We start from the raw sequence: 2,659 nt of genomic DNA on the forward strand, positions 1-2,659 counted from the left end.
TGGTGATACAAGTGCAATATGGATGATAGATATAAGTATTTGTAATCTGAAAATATAAAAATAGCAAGGTAACAAGTGGTAAAAGTGAGCGTAAACGGTATTGCAATGTTGGAAACAAGGCCTAAGGTTCATACTTTCACTAATGCAAGTTCTCTCAACAATAATAACATAACTGGATCATATAACTATCCCTCAATATGCAACAAAGAGTCACTCCAAAGTCACTAATAGCGGAGAACAAACGAAGAGATTATGGTAGGGTACGAAACCACCTCAAAGTTATCCTTTCTGATCGATCTATTCAAGAGTCCGTAGTAAAATAACACGAAGTTATTCTTTCTGTTCGATCTATCATAGAGTTCGTACTAGAATAACACCTTAAGACACAAATCAACCAAAACCCTAACGTCACCTAGATATTCCAATGTCACCTCAAGTATCCGTGGGCATGATTATACGATATGCATCACACAATCTCAGATTCATCTATTCAACTAACACAAAGTACTTCAAAGAGTGCCCCAAAGTTTCTACCGGAGAGTCAAGACGAAAACGTGTGCCAACCCCTATGCATAAGTTCATTGAACCCGCAAGTTGATCACCAAAACATACATCAAGTAGATCACGTGAATATCCCATTGTCACCATAGATAAGCACGACAAGACATACATCAAGTGTTCTCAAATCCTTAAAGACTCAATCCGATAAGATAACTTCAAAGGGAAAACTCAATCCATTACAAGAGAGCAAAGGGGGAGAAACATCATAAGATCCAACTATAATAGCAAAGCTCACGATACATCAAGATCGTATCACCTCAAGAACACGAGAGAGAGAGAGAGAGAGAGAGAGAGAGAGAGAGATCAAACACATAGCTACTGGTACATACCCTCAGCCACGAGGGTGGACTACTCCCTCCTCGTCATGGAGAGTGTCGGGATGATGAAGATGGCCACTAGTGAGGGATCCCCCCTCCGGCAGGGTGCCGGAACAGGGTCCCGATTGGTTTTTGGTGGCTACAGAGGCTTGCGGTGGCGTAACTCCCGATCTATTGTGCTCCTCGATGTTTTTAGGGTATATGGACATATATAGGTGAAAGAAGTCGGTCAGGGGAACCACGAGGGGGCCACGAGGGTGGGGGCGCGCCCAGGGGGTAGGGCGCGCCCCTGACCCTCGTGGCCACCTCGAAGCTTCCATGACGTCCACTCCAAGTCTCCTGGATTGCTTCTGTTCCAAAAATAACTCTCCCGAATGTTTCATTCCGTTTGGACTCCGTTTGATATTCCTTTTCTTCGAAACACTGAAATAGGCCAGAAAACAGCAATTTGGGCTGGGCCTTCGGTTAATAGGTTAGTCCCAAAAATGATATAAAAGTGTATAGTAAAGCCCATTAAACATCCAAAACAGATAATATAATAGCATGAATGCTTCATAAATTATAGATACGTTGGAGACGTATCAGTCACCCCAATCAATCTCAAAGTTTGAGGATGATTTGTCAATATCATCATCCTCTACACCACCAGCATGTCCATCATCTCCACCATGAGCTTTTGAAATGTTCAGGTTACAGCTATGTTGTGTGTTCAAATTAACTTCAACAGGGTGGACCACTCCATCTTGTGTCAGACTTGACACAAAACTAGGACCCCCACTGGACTGCCTATTGGAATTTGTTCTTCATAAACATTGTGAGCCCTGTTACATTCAACATCTTTATCTTCATTTTCCTTGGCCACAATGATATTCAGGGCTGTGAAATTAGATTGGTCTATCATGTCTTCGACTGCATCTTGACTGTCCAGAAGCAATAAACCTTCCTCTCCAACCCCTTGTTCTTTTACCCAGTACATGTAGTCATCAGACTCATAGCCTTCAGTTTCCATAAGTGCTATCAAGTTCAAAAAAGTGATGTCTGGAACAGAAAACCTCCTTTCCATGTTATCTCCGCCCTGGAAATGCAGCCTCACCTCCCAAATTTCATCATCCAGCCTGCATTACATAATACGTTATTTGAAAAGCCTAACTAAGTGTTTTTTGCTACAAAATTCAGTGCACAATAACTGTGAAGTATAATAAGGAATCTGAATCCAACAAATGCTTCTCTGAATCCACCATACATTTCTACTCAATCTAACTAATCCTTCAGTGCAAAATGATACTGGTGCATCTAACTAATCCTTCAGTGCAAAATGATACTGGTGCATCCAACACATGCCACAGGGTGTTTCCTCAACTTTGATTCAGTGCATGTTCATGTTCTAAGATGAATCACAACAAGATCAACCTAGGGTTTGGTCAAAAAAACTAACTAAATTATGCTATGTTTTTTGAACTGAACAAGCAGAAATGCAGAAACTGTTCAAGGAGCTCATCAAGAGAAGAAAAATAAACTTACTCCACCCCTCCAAATGCAGAGGCCCGGTGCTGGGAGTTGGTCGGATCCGCCTGCACAGCGGTAGCAAGAGACCTCGCCGCTCTGTACTCAAGCGAGAACTGGCAATCCTCAGGCGACGACGGTGCAGCCTGTGGCGTGGGAGCCTGCGTCAGAGGTGCAGCCTATGGTGTCCGCTGCGGCGGTGGCGGCGCCTCCGGCTGGGTTACGAAGCTACCGCTCCCTAGCGAGTTGTCAACCTCTGAGTACTCTCCGCCTCCACC

This window comes from Triticum dicoccoides, chromosome 1B (genome assembly GCF_002162155.2).
Source record: "Triticum dicoccoides isolate Atlit2015 ecotype Zavitan chromosome 1B, WEW_v2.0, whole genome shotgun sequence".
NCBI lineage: Eukaryota > Viridiplantae > Streptophyta > Magnoliopsida > Poales > Poaceae > Triticum > Triticum dicoccoides.